The sequence below is a fragment of the Pistacia vera genome, unplaced genomic scaffold (assembly GCF_008641045.1).
Source record: "Pistacia vera cultivar Batoury unplaced genomic scaffold, PisVer_v2 Contig698, whole genome shotgun sequence".
NCBI lineage: Eukaryota > Viridiplantae > Streptophyta > Magnoliopsida > Sapindales > Anacardiaceae > Pistacia > Pistacia vera.
This window is the reverse complement of record NW_022196554.1, coordinates 57,073-71,413: the sequence shown is the minus strand read 5'-3', so window position 1 is coordinate 71,413 and position 14,341 is coordinate 57,073. Positions and strand designations below refer to the sequence as shown.

The 14,341-nt window shown below is 35.1% G+C and overlaps 1 pseudogene; it reads left to right on the top strand.

Annotated features, from left to right (window-relative positions):
- The first annotated feature begins 10,078 nt into the window (after window positions 1–10,078).
- Window positions 10,079–14,065, top strand: LOC116113993 (annotated as a pseudogene).
- Window positions 14,066–14,341: the final 276 nt, after the last annotated feature.

The following is a 14,341-nucleotide window of genomic DNA, read 5'->3' as shown; positions in this document are numbered from 1 at the left end:
TTTTCTCCATCAATCATGTGATGGGCGATTTTCTTTCTTTTAATTTTTTTTTTTTTTTTTTTTTAAGAAATTCAATGAACAAACTTTTTATGAAAATCACATATTATTGAAGCTCCGATGTTAGCCGGAGGATCACAATTTCTTTTAGAGCGGTTATTTAATATATTTTATAATTATAAGTTTATCCTCCAATGAAATTACTAAATTTATTCTTTTATATAAACACTTTTAAAATCCCATTCATTTGTACATAAACCCTAATTTTTTTTATATTTCTCATTCAAATTCTATTTTGATAGATTTGAAACAATTTTTAGAACTAAAAGGAGTTCTTTTAAGGAAGAACTAAGTTTCGCTAAGAGACATATTTAGTTTTGAATAATATACAATTTTAAGTTTGTGATTGTAATCTTAAGATTTATTCATTAATAAAAAAAAAAAAAAACACTCATCTTCTAAACATATATTTATAATAGACATTTTCATAGCCAACAAGTGTTTAATCTAATGTGGGTAAATAATTTGTGAAGAAATTTTATTTTTTTAGTTTTAAGTTATTTTTAATTGCCAATTTTGAATAACTAATTGCTTTTTTAAAAAAAAAAGAAAAAAAAAATATGGGCAAATTGCATTAGTGAAGATCATGATTTAGGTTTTTTTTTTTTTTTTTTTTTTTTTTTTTTTTTTTTTTTTTTTTTTTTAAATCAAATTAGGGATTTATGGTATTTGTGGTGCTATAAGCATAGAAAGTTTTTTAAAACTTTTAAAGGTGTGTTTAGATCAGGGTAATATCAGATAATGGAGATAATCTTTGTTTATTTTGCAAGATTTCGTTGTTTGGTTTGCAAATAATAAAATATTATGGGCATCTTTTATTGTAAATAATGTTTACTGCTAATAATATAAGGGGGTAATTAGATACCCTCTCCAGGAGCTGTTATTAAAAGATTACCGGGTAATCTGATTTTTATACATATTTTACCCTTAATTAAATATCATTTCGGACACAACTGTCCTCAAATGTCTACCAAATAATAATTACCTTGCCCCCCTATATTTGAGAAATTAGCTAAAACACCCCAACCACAAAAAAGTTTAAAAGTTAACAAAATACCCCTAGCCACCCAAGACCATCGCCAACCACCACCACCAACAACCACCGGTGGTAGTCACCATAATGGCGCACGACCGGTGGGATCTAGCCAGTTGTGCGCCACTAAGGCCGTTTCTATGGCCGTGAAAAGCCCATGGATTTGTGATCCATGGCCGAAAATGGCTTTGCCGGCATATGGTTGTCCATATACAACCAGTTGTGCGCCATTTCGTTGACTACCCGTGATGATCGGCGACAGTGGCTAGCTATTGGCAATGGCCTGGGGTGGGTGGGGTTTATTTTGCTACAAAATAAAGTTTTATATGGTTGGGGTGTTTTAGCAAAATTTCAAATGTAGGGTGTTAAAAGAAATAATTCAAAAAATAATATTATATTAATATTTAAAAAGGAGGGCAATTTAGTAATCTATATAACATACACACCCATTTATTCTTCCAACCAAACATATTACTCACTAATTTTTTCAAATCAACCAAACACATTTCCTAAACATTCATAATAATCTTCAAAGTGATCTATCTATCTATTAATATAATATCCCCTATAATAAAATATTATAAGATCCAAACGCCCCCTAAATAGGATGTAATAAGAAGTAGAGTTCTTCTAATGAATAATACTTACCCGTGCCAACTAGGGATGTAGCTAGGATTGGATTATAGGGGGTCCAATTACAAATGACAATATGATTGTCAATAAAATTTTAACATATTAGATCAAGTAATTTTTATTGATAATATTTTTTGTAAATAATATATTTATAATTGTAATTAATGAGTATAAAATTTGGTCAAAATAAACACTTTTATACAGCTAACACAAAAATATAGTATTTCCAAATTAAACCAAAATATATATCTTATAAATAAATATTTTATTGTTTCATCCAACTTCTATTATGAAATTGTAGCCCTTATGGTGATCTCACCGTTATATTTGGATCAACTGAATAATATTTTATCAAAATATATTTTTAAATTATTAATAATTTGATATATCAATGATGGATGCTTACCTTACATCATGACATTCAGTATTTACTTTTTTAGTTTTTAGTAAAAAATTTGAGAAATAAAACAGTTGGTAATATTTAGATTTGACTAGAAAAGATTATCAATATTGGTAATTCTAGAAAGCAAATAAAACTTTTTATATTTTGTTTTTTGTGGATATATTAAGACAACTTGGAATAAATTTTGCAAAATTTAGAAAGAAAAATTTGATATATTTTGTAAAATTTAAAAGTTTATATTGATATTTTAAGTGTACTTATAAACAATTTTCCATATCATCAAATGTGCCTAACTGCCAAGTGGTCACTCTTGAGTCTTGACCTCCCCTGGCTTCGTCGATGGTGCCAACTATATTCCAAATTTTACATTCTAAATGATTTGTAACCGTATCATCGAATGTGTAAATCATTTTATTTACATGTCAATGCCACATTTAATAAAACATCATTATTCTTTAATTTATAGCATGTTTGGGATTGCTTTAGATCAATTCTTGAGCTACAACATAAAAAGTGCTGGGTTAACGACTTTTGAAGCTTATTATCGTATAATCAAATTTATAAAAGGATTTTAAAAGCAACCTTGTGTAGCTTTTAAAAAGCAGATCATTTCTAAAATTGATTTTAGTTATCGGAATGACAAAAATGCCCATATGAGATACTTTAAATTACAAAATAATATTACGTTGAAAAATAATGCCCCTGTGGTCAACTGCCAACACTTACAGTAGTCGTTACTCAACAACTAGTTTTGCAAGGCTTGTCTATATGAACTTTGTTTCCCACTTCTTTAGACAATGTTTGTGACCTGAAACTGTAAAAATCAATTCAAAAGCCCTCCAAATCAATTTGTGAAAATTTTAAAATAATACTACACCAACAATCCTCTCGCATAAACTTTCACTCACAACCCTGACGTGATAGCTCGCAATTGGTCAGTTTGCAATTAATTAGTGGGACCTATGCAAAACCCATGTGGGACCCATTGTAAGCTGACTAATTACAAACTGTTATATCAAGTTGTGAGAGCAAGTTTGTGAGAGAGAGTTGTTGGTATATTGTTATTTAAATTTTATTTCTTTCATACCCTTGCTACAAATAAAACTTTTGAAAAAGCCATCTCCATTTCAATATAGGGATTTTATTTGCATCCTAAACCTAGACCTGGTCAAAGACCGGTCCCAAGCAGGCCCAGGCCTGGGCCCGTTTGGGACCGGTCTCAAACCCATGAGCAATTTTAGGACCCAGATCGGTCCTATGGGCTTGCAAAATTTGTTTCCCCCCTTATCCTTTTTTATATTTTAGGGGCGAAATGAAATTATGTAGGAGGTTTTAATAATTTTCAGGGGTAGATTAGTAAGTTTTTAAAAGTTTAATTAATTTTAAAAAATAAAAAAAATTAATAGTTAATTTTAACATAAATGTAATATTCACACATTCACGCTTCACAAATAAACAATTAAATAAATTTTTTTATTAAATTATTCATCTTCATTGTCAACAATATTTAAATCATTAAAATCTGTATTCCTAAAGAGTTCGAGTAGTTCAGGATCTTCAGGGTGCTATTGTAGTCTTCTTTCTGTATGAGTCCAATCTCGTAAACACATTATTACTTTAATCATCTCATTAGTTAAAGAGCATCTTCTGTCTTCAACAATCCGACCACTCGTTGAAAATGCTGACTCAGATACAATTGTAGAAACAGGCACAGATGAAATGTCACGTGCCATTTAGGCTACAATGGGGAATTGACTTTCATGTTGGTTCCACCATTGAAGAATATTCATCTCACGTTTCTCCTTCATCGTCATGTAGGACAGGTCCACTTGTAGGTAGCGATTCAGCTCATTTGGTTCATGTATGTACGAGTTGGAGCTGCTACTTCCGCTATGTTCCATATACGTCCACTTGGTCGATTCTTGACAAAGGTCTGAATCAGGGTCCTAATCGTCTCTCTTGAACGTTCCACTTCCACTTCCATTGTACCTATTCTGATATAAAGAAAAAAGGTTTTCCAATTTTTGCTTAAAGTCAGTCAAATAAGACGTATAATCATATCCTAAATACTAGCCTTACTCAGTAATTATACAGTTAACTACATGTAATTTAAACCTAGGATCTACAACAAGGCCTAATCCATATAAGAATGGAATATATAACCAATATTTCTTGTATTTTTCTTCCATCTTTGAAACAATTGCCATTAAAACATCATTATATCTATATTTAGCAAAAGTTTTAGCAATTTGAAGTAAAATATCTAACACTAAATTAGTAGTCGGATAATAAATACCACTTAATGTATTAGTAGAATCATAAAAAAAATTTAAGAAATGAACAAAAAAGTACCGCCCAATCATCATAGCTGACAACTTCCTCTAGATAATTCTTCCGATTGACAAAATCTGTAATTTGTTTTGCGGTTGGCAAAGCTTTTTCAAACATCAAGTAGGTGGAGTTCCAATGGATAGGCATGTCCGTACATAACTTCAAAGGTCGAATCAGTGGGTCCTCTTGCCTATAATATTTGACGTACTCCTGCCATCTTTTATTGCTACCATCGACGATAAATCTGATAGTCGTGCGCACCCTCTCCATCTTCAAATGTATAACATCTAAACCTGCTTTAACTATTAAATTGATGATGTGGCAAGCATATCTCTGGTGAAAAAATTTGCCTTCACCACGCGGATCCAATCTCTCTTCAAATAAAGAGATTGACGCTGTGTTAGCAACTACATTATCAAGCATTAGCGCTACAACTCTATCAGTTAATAGATATTCTAGCAAAACTTCAAGAATTGTAAAATAAATAATGTCAGCACTATGTTTTTCATATAATGGTTTAAAACCCATCAATTTTTGTTGTAAACCCCAATTATGATCTAAGAAATGTATTGTGATAGTTAAAAAATCGGTTTTTAATCTACAAGCCCATATGCCTGATGTAAGTGCAATAGATATATTCCTAAAATTTTGAAATTCGTTTTTAAGTTTATATTTTATTTTGTTATAAAGTTTTAGTATATCTCTTCTACTAATAGGGGTATATGCTGGACAAAATGCAGTTTTAATCATGTGAATAAAATAAGGATTTTCAGATAAACAAATGGGAGAGTACGTAGCAACTATGAAGCTTGCTATTTTCTCTCGTGCAACGTGTGCATTGTATTGCCATGTTGAGAGAGTTGAGGATTGTGGATTAAAATTAAGTTGAGTTTGAATTTTCCTACCTGATCTGGTTGAAGATGTACTAAGCAATTGCATTATTTGGGGGTGCTTCTTCTCCAAGTGTCGTCGCATCGTCGAAGTCCCCTTCTCAGCGCCAATCATGGTTCCACAGAAATTACATACCCCATATGATTCTTCCCCCTCCCCATTTGTCTTTGGCCATTTTGATTTGGTGAAGTGTCGCCATACATCGGACACGACCCTCTTTGACGGTCGAGGGGCTTGGGCTATGCCCGTGCTGGTTGACTCGCAGCTTACATGTGTTTGGCTATACCTCATCCTAGCTGAATGTGGTTGGAATTGCAGTTGCTGCCTTTGGAGGAAAGGGTGAAATGGATTGAACCCTTTCATTTCTTTAGTGGATGGAACGTAAAACTCATTTGGGGATGATCCTCCGAATGCATCATGTCGGGAATCCATTATGAATTTATGATAAAATAATAAATAATTAAAATGAAAAAAAATTAAATAATAATATGAATAAGAGATGATATTGAAAAATATAAATAAATAAATTATAATATGAATAAATTATAAATATAAATATAAATTGAATGAGAATTTGATTAGAGATCTGGAGTAGAGAGTGGAAAGATTGAGTGGTGTGGAAAAAATGAGAGATTTAGATGATATTTATAGTGCAATTGTTGCCTCTGAATATTTATAGTGTAGTTTGGGGGGGGGGGGGGGGGGGGGCGCGACGCTGGCAGGCTGGGGGCCTACAAACTACCGTTGGCTGCTGTTAGTGTATGCCCTAGAAACCATTCGTGTTATCGGTTTCAGAGCATTTTGTCTTGTATCAGTATATCATAAATAATAGAAGAAAGAGTTCTTCAATTCATATATATAAATTGCTTCCTTTATTCAGTCATGCATTTAAAATAAAGTATGTATATGAAATTCATATATATAAATTGCTTCCTTTATTCAGTCATGCATTTAAAATAAAGTATGTATATGAATTGTCTAGATGATTCATTTAATCGGTAAATGAATTTATCAGAAGGTTCCCAAAAAAGCAATATAATTTGGGTAACTATATTGCATAGTAGACATACTGGATGCTTCCGAAAGATATCATGAGTTGATATAAGTACGAATGACGATGATAGTCATGTCACTGGGGCATTAGTATGGATTAGCGGTTGATGAACTGTTTTTTGAACGTGACTAAATAACGACAAATCACTTGGAAAAGCATGTAGTCAATGATTTATCGTTTGGTTATATCAGTTCACGATGTAGTCCTTTAACCTGAGACATTGTGGTCGGATCCGATACGGATGCGTATGGTTCATACAATGTATAAGTAAGAGACTAGCCATGTTTCGTATGATAGAGCATATTTGGTCATGCGTTGTTCATATGTGGAAACGAACAATGATCAAGAAGGGATCTACTGACTCCGAAATATAGGATCGAGAGTACCGCTGACTGTCGATAAATGTCAGAAATCATAATCTCTTACCAGAGTCTATTATTAGTCATACGAAAGCAAGTTCGTGATGACAAGTTCCAGACATATTCGGTAGAACATCGAGTTTAGGATTTTGACGTTTCATGAATCCCTACTCGATCAGAATATATCAATGGAAGGACTTTACCTGCATGGTACATATGATTTGAAAAGGGTTCGACGAAGTATTTCTTCATCGTGGTTTAGGGACTATGACACATTACTAGATGTTTGCCATAGTCGTTGGGCCTCTAGACACGTTTCCGAATTCATCCAAAACCGGCTCACGACTAATCCACGGTGGACCTACATGGTCACACCAATAACCTTGAGAAGTTAGAGAAGGATAAGAGAGAGAAATGATTATCCGAAGAGGGCTAGCACCTTCCGAGGGTAATGACAGGATTTCTATGGTAATAGTTACATAGAAAATTATTTGTGACATTTTAAAGGTTAAAATGGTCAAGCAATGCGTTAAGATAAATGAGATGAACTAAAATAACATTTTAATAGTTAAAGGGCAAAAGGGTAAACTTATGGGTTGTTAATGTAAACTAGTTTAGTTTACATGGGCCCTTGAATAATATTGATTATTCAAAGGGAAAATTAATAAATGTTTGGGCTCCTTTTAGAATAAGATTTTATTGGGGCATGCAAGTGAAAAACAAGTAATTACAAAATAACCCATGTATATATAAATGCAAATGGTTGCATTTTAGGTTAAGTGTTCATTTTGTTCACTCAAAANTAGTTTAGTTTACATGGGCCCTTGAATAATATTGATTATTCAAAGGGAAAATTAATAAATGTTTGGGCTCCTTTTAGAATAAGATTTTATTGGGGCATGCAAGTGAAAAACAAGTAATTACAAAATAACCCATGTATATATAAATGCAAATGGTTGCATTTTAGGTTAAGTGTTCATTTTGTTCACTCAAAAGAAAAACAAGCTCTCTCTCTTAGGTTCGGCCACTCTCTCATTCTCTCAAGGTGGTGTTAAAGTGTGGAGGATTCATACTTTTGAATCTTGGCTTCATCAAACCTAAGCACTAGGAGAAGGTATAGGCTCTGTTTGGTTCACTTTTTTACACTTTTTAGAAAAGTTTTGTGAAAAAAGTTAAAAAAAGTTGAATTGGGCGGGTATTACGATGTAGAATTTGGAAATTAATAAAAATACCCCCTATATTTATTTATTTATTGAACACCCATATAATAAAACATTAAAAGTTAACAAAAATACTCCCAACCCACCCAAAAAATATGGACAGCCGGCCACCACCGCCGGAGGGTGGCCAGAGTAGCCGTATCGACGCATGACCGACTGGATCTTACCGGTCAAAGGCCAAATCTACGGTTAGATTTGGCCATTGATGGCCAGATCTGGCCGTATTTGCTCGTCAACGACGACCAACATATGGTCATCGTTGATGGTCAACGACGACCATATGTTGGCCGTCGTTGACGACTGGTTACGGCTAAAGATCTGGCCGTTAACGGCCAGATCTTTGGCCTTAGATGTGACCTTTTTCGACCAGATCCACCGATCGGCGCACTACCGGCCAGATTCAACCGGTAGTCCGCCGTTATACCAGATTTCGGCCATCTTCCGACAATGGTGGTCGGAATCTGGTAAACGTGGGTTGTTGGGGTGTTTTTGTAATTTATAAAAAAAATATTTAGGGGTATTTAATTAAATTAACAAATTTAAGGAGCTTAAAAAAAGTTGAATAATATTGTGAGTTTTTGCAATTTTACTGTTTAACTTTATTGGGAATACTAATAGTAGTATTCCCAAAAGGGAACCAAACAGAGCCATAATGTTTTTATGTTTTATTTACTGTTTTTGAATCAAATTAATCCATATCTTTACATGCATGTCTTGTTTACATGCTTCCAATCAACATTTTCTGCCACCTCTTCATGGTTCGTTCAACTACCAGCCAACGGATATTAAACAAATTTTTTTTTTTTTTAAATTTTGTAAAAATTTTTTTAACCCCTATAATTTATGTTTATTTCAAAATTTATAGGGGGTTTTATGTAATTATATAAGGGACTAAAAAGAAAAAAACTAAAAGGGTTTAGGCTCGGGCCTGGGACCGGTCCTAGGCTCGGGCCTTGGAGGAGGGCCCAGCGGAGGGACCAGGCCCTCCTCCTTAGGCCTGGTCCGGTTTTGGCACTAGACTTGCTAGGACCGATCCTAGGATCGGATTTTTGGGCCGGGTTTTTGGACTCGGTCCCAAATGCCCAGCTCTACCTAAACCCATCCGATTCGCCAAATTAACTCCCGAATCGCCAACCCAATAAAGATGGTTCCCCATAGGTACCTAAACTCCTGGAGTATGTTGCCATCTCTATGTTCCACTCACAGATAACATGATAGGTTTAGTTAATAAAGGAAATTTTATTTTTCATTGTTGACTACATAAAATAACAAATACTACAACTTTTTTCATACAATCTCGAGGCTTGTGTAGAAACTACCCAAATTTTGATATTTATTTCTTCAGTAAATATATGGGTTGGGATCTCAAAAATCTAACACAAATCTAGGTTAGCACTTGTTACAACTCAAACCTAAAAGAGAATCCAACTTAAAAGACCGATCCTAATAAACCCAACCATTAATATAAGGTAACAAAAATTTAAATATATGCGTCTTTCATCTATTTAAATTTTACATCATAGGAATTATTTCTTGAAGCAACAAAAACAATTTCGTTCACGCAACAACTTTTCAAACTTAAAATGACGTCGTATTGTTCTCTCCCTTTGTTCCCAAATTTTAGCTTCCAGAACAGAACGACCAATAATCACCAGTTTTGTCACCTACCCGTGCTTGATTTATTTTATTAATATCTAACCTTTTCATTTCGTTACTCCATCGCCTATCCAACTACACAATCAGCACCGATTCAGTGATGCGTCATCGTTTTCTATCGGTATCTTTATCTCTTCCCGCCTCCCAATGCACCGCATAACTTCACCTTTTAGTTATTTTTAGTTGCTTCTAAGTTTAGCTATAACCCTTGTGCTTAGTTTAGTTATCTGGCAGTTATTTTAGTTTGGTTTGGTAATTGGATTTCTTTTGCTTATTTTGATCTTGAGGTTCTTGGTTGGACATCGCCTCTGGGACACCCATCTGTATTTTACTGACTTTATTTGTATTTCAGGTGTTTGGTTTCTTTCATATATATATATTTTTTAAATTTCTTCTTTCAAATTTGGTTTCTTGGAATTCTTTTTATTTTTTATTTTTTATTTTTTTATTTTTTTTTTATTTTTTGTATATATTTCGATTTGAGAAAAGTAATTTCTATCGGTGTTTGGATCTTAGGATCCAGTTGGTGGGTTTCAGGTCAAATTCTTAACTGGATCAAGAGGTTTGAATCTTTTACTTGTTTCCATCTCTTGATAGTTGCTTATGATTAATTCAGGAGATTGCTAGAAAATCTTATTTGATTCTCTTTGATTCTTTTATAAAATTAACAGGTTGCTAAAAATATTATAATTGGTGTAAATTTTTTACATTGATTGAGAATTCCTTGTTGGATTTGTCTTTTCATTAGCCATAGAACCTTGATAAGCTTCAGCATCTTTATACAACTGAGAAATTATCCTAACATAGGGATATTGTTTGAACAAAGATATGGACATTAGTAATGAGGCTAGTGTTGATCGTTTTTCAATTGGACCATCATCCATGGTTGGTCGGACAATTGCTTTCAGAGTCTTATTCTGCAAGTCAATTTCACAATTGAGGCATCAGATCTTTCATGTCTTGTTGAATTATATATTTAGATTTAGGGATTTCTTGGCACCTATGATATCATGGCTGCATCCCCGGAATCCACAAGGGATATTAGCTATGGTAACCATAATTGCTTTTTTGTTGAAACGGTATACGAATGTGAAAGTGAGGGCTGAAATGGCGTATCGGAGAAAATTTTGGAGGAACATGATGAGAACGGCATTTACATATGAGGAATGGGCTCATGCTGCTAAGATGCTTGATAAGGAGACCCCAAAGATGAATGAAGCAGGCCTTTATGATGAAGAACTGGTGCGGAATAAGCTTCAAGAGCTCCGCCACCGTCGTCAAGAAGGTTCTCTTAGAGATATAATCTTTTTCATGAGAGCTGATCTCATCAGAAACCTTGGAAATATGTGCAATCCTGAACTTCACAAGGGTCGGCTTCAAATGCCCAAACTTATAAAGGAATATATAGATGAGGTCTCAACTCAACTTAGGATGGTCTGTGACTCAGATTCAGAGGAGCTTTCTTTGGAGGAGAAGCTTGCTTTTATGCATGAAACAAGACATGCTTTTGGGAGAACAGCATTGCTCTTGAGTGGGGGTGCTTCACTTGGAGCGTTTCATGTGGGTGTTGTTAAAACACTGGTAGAGCATAAGCTTTTGCCCCGTATTATTGCTGGTTCTAGTGTGGGATCAATTATGTGTTCTGTTGTTGCCACCAGGTCATGGCCAGAGCTGCAAAGCTTTTTTGAGGATTCTTGGCACTCGTTGCAGTTTTTTGATCAGTTGGGTGGAATTTTTTCGGTTGTGAGGAGGGTCATGACACAAGGTGCTGTTCATGACATCAGGCAACTGCAATGGATGCTGAGGAATCTTACAAGTAATCTCACATTTCAAGAAGCCTATGACATGACAGGTCGAATTCTTGGAATAACGGTCTGCTCCCCAAGGAAGCACGAGCCGCCTAGGTGCCTTAACTACTTGACTTCGCCTCATGTCGTTATATGGAGTGCTGTGACTGCTTCTTGTGCCTTTCCTGGCCTGTTTGAGGCCCAGGAACTAATGGCCAAGGATAGAAGCGGAGATATTGTTCCTTATCATCCACCCTTTAATTTGGATCCTGGGGAGGGCACACCAGTGCGTAGGTGGAGGGATGGTAGCTTAGAGATTGATTTACCAATGATCCAATTGAAGGAGCTCTTTAATGTCAACCATTTTATTGTTAGTCAGGCAAATCCTCATATCGCACCATTATTGAGGATGAAGGACTTGGTGAGAGCTTATGGAGGTAGCTTTGCAGCAAAGGTATGTATCTTTAGTCTTCAAAATTATTTACTTATTTTGATTTTGATTTTTCTTGTTAGCTTTTTGTGAAGATGCCTTTCCATACTATTTCATTTTATATTCTCTTCTTTTAAGTAGAGTAAGAATAAGTGAAAGGCCAAAAGTATGGAGGATTGAAGGGTTTATATCTACTACCCAATCAACCATGAATCTAGTATTTTGAGGGAATCTGTGTGCAGTATTGTCAAAAGGTCATAAATTAAATTACAGGATATTTGCTGACATATTCTGGTCTTGGGATTTTTTTATATTAATTCTTTTGATTGTAAATAAAATCTGATTTGACTGTTTTCTGAAGGCTCCATCTGTCTTCTTTGTAAACCAGATAACAACCACATTCACCTAATAAGGTGGAAATCATTAAGCTACTTATGAGGTTGGATAAGTTAGTAGAGGAATATATGAACTTTAAGAGTAACACTGGACTATTTCTGTTCTTGTGAGGTAACTTCAGCCCAAGGTGGAAATCATTAAGCTGCTTATGTGTTGTTAGTCTAAAACCACTTTTGTTGGATTCCCTTATATGTCGCAGCCAAACAATCAAAACTTACTGTACATGCATTACCGATTTTCATGGTCTCTTAGACATTCAACTTTAAATAGCATAAAATCAGAGAAAGTTTGAATAGAGCGTTGCTATTACGCCTTTAGAATCACATATTACTTGGAGGAGTTTTTTATTGGCTCTTTAGTTTTTATTTTTTTTTAAATTTCTCTGATAAATGTGCCTATCTTTGTAGCTTGCTCATCTTGCCGAGATGGAGGTAAAACATGATGCAATCAGGTATTGAACTTGGTTTTCCACTAGGGGGAGTGCCAAGCTTTTTGCTCAAGAAGGGGAGGTGATGTTACTGTTGTTATGCCTGCCACACTTCTCAGGTAAATGAAATTTACTATTCTATGGTTCAATAAAATTCAATTGTACAATATTTATTGACATGGAAGCCTAAAGCTTCAGTGTCATTATTTATTCGGTCATGGAGATTCACCTATGAATGATATAATGTGAAATATTGGTGACACAAATTTAGGTGACTTGAGGCTTTGTTTTAAAGTTCTTTCTCTAATGACTGTATTTCTTGTGGATCATTTTACCTATTTCTCTGGACTCTATTATGTGGATTGTTTAAAACAATCATTTGCACTGTGACTAACTGGCTTTCTGCTTCTCAAATACAATGCCAGTACTCGAAAATAATACAAAATCCAACCCATGTGGAGCTTCAAAAGGCATCCAACCAAGGGAGAAGATGCACTTGGGAGAAGCTTTCAGCAATAAAACAAATTGTGGCATTGAGCTTGCTCTTGATGATGTGTTGCAATTCTAAACACATGCGTAGACTCAAAAGGAGTGCTGAGCGAGCTGCTGCAGCTTCCCATGCCCTTCCCAGCACAAACAAATTCAGTGCTTCAAGAAGAATTCCTTCCTGGAACTGCATTGCACGAGAGAACTCAACTGGCTCCCTTGAAGAAGACCTCCTTGCAGATGCTGCTGCCTCATTCCATAAGGAGTTGGTAGCTCTTCAGGAGCACCATCTCCTGGTAGGAATTCTCGGGCTCACCGTAATACCCACGAAGGAAGTGATAGTGAATCTGAAAGTGTAGATCTACATTCTTGGACAATCTGGTGGTCCTTTGATGAGGACATCTTCTGCAAATAAGTTCATTGACTTTGTCCAAACTTGGATGTTGAAACTGAACTAGCCAAAGGTTTGATCACTCACCTAGTTCTCATGCATTTCAGATGGGAGGCAGGGATCCATTAATCGTAGCCCAAGGACAACTTCAGATAGAGGTTCAGAACATGAGTTTGATCTGAGGGAACTTGCAATAGACTGTCTGCTGGTAGTTCTAGCTCATGGTTGCCGAAGGTGATCTTTTGCCTCTGAGAGGATACATATGGAATTGTGTTTAACATTGTAAAGAAAGAAGGATTAGGGCAATCAAATAGGGCTCAGGATTTGGAAAATTACGACAGTGAAGTTGCTGAAGTGCAGATTGATTGTCCAGTAAAAGAGATAGATGGTAGCTAGCTCAGAATCTGAAAGTGGTGATGACGTTGTAAATGCAGCCAATGGCTTAAATGATGCTTCTAACGATCCTATGAATCATTCTGAGATACCCAGTAATACAATCAGAGTGTGGTAGATGGTTAGCTTGAGGCAACAATTCTTTTGAGTAGATACGCATGTCACTGTCAACCTGAGGAGGTCATACAGGACACAGGTTGCAGGCAGAGCAACTTTATGGTGACATTTTACTTGTGTAGGACATTGATTTGCTGAGGAAGTAGCATTGAATTGCACTTTCAATGGCCTATGAGCCAACCGATTGCATTACACTCCTCATTGCAGAACGATGTGGAGGTGGTGGAGGATATGCTTGGTTGTGGAAAATGCAATGTCTTACTTTGTAGACTAATGT